The sequence below is a fragment of the Anarrhichthys ocellatus genome, unplaced genomic scaffold (genome assembly GCF_004355925.1).
Source record: "Anarrhichthys ocellatus isolate YVR2014 unplaced genomic scaffold, GSC_Weel_1.0 scaffold73, whole genome shotgun sequence".
In the NCBI taxonomy this organism is placed as follows: Eukaryota; Metazoa; Chordata; class Actinopteri; order Perciformes; family Anarhichadidae; genus Anarrhichthys; species Anarrhichthys ocellatus.
In genome coordinates, this window is record NW_022280103.1 from 1,964,948 (window position 1) to 1,965,916 (window position 969).

Below are 969 nucleotides of genomic sequence, written 5' to 3' on the forward strand. Positions count from 1 at the left end.
ACCGTTAGCTGCTAGCTGCGGCCGTGTTGAGAGCTGTGTGGCTCTCAATCATAGATATGCTCTGAATTTAGAACCTCTAACTCTATGCGAGCATGTGAACTACACTTACAAACATAATTATTGTTTCATCATGAACAATATTTACGGATGAATATTTTACATTCTAATCCAGCTGTGAAGTCCTCATCAATTGATTGGTTTATGGGCTTACTGTCTGATGAATGGGCAAGTGGTGTCAATGGTTCTAATAGTTTTTGTTTTGCCATAACCAGACACAGGTTTAAAATGTAACGTATCTCTATTATAGTATTATCTTAAAAAATGTATTCAACTGAACATTTTTGTTTGAAGACATATAGTTTCCCCTTACTTCCACTCTTTGTGCTAAGCTAGGCTAAACATAGAACAAATATCTCTGCTGCATGCAGATGACACTGATATATCGGTCTTGTGTATTTTCAGGTCCTGTTATAGCAGCCAACAAATAATTTATTTTCCAAAGTGTCAGAGTATACCTTATTTGTATATCTTGTGTGACAAAGATGTAAGTTAGCATTTATTATAAAAGCTCAGTCATTATAGTCACTTAAGTGTAATTTAAAAATGTATTTGGGCCCATTAGGTGGAGACGGAGCAAAGCAAAGGGACTTGTCTGTCACTGAGTTGTTATAAGTACCTGAGATGCCCCGAAATAACCTTGAATTGATTTGACAGTAGGGTGTCACTCTCACCGTCTTCCTGTGTATGCACTTCCCTTCCTTCGCACATGCCCCCTATGGCAATCTGTAATGTTTTCAAGGAGAAAAGAGGATTTAGCTGGAGGGGTCTTCCATATTGGATGGCACTTAGATTTGGAACTGCAGCATGGCATCGCTTTTGCATGCTGCATACAGAGACACAATAATGTACCGTGGACCCCAACACACACACACACACACACACACACACACACACACACACACACACACA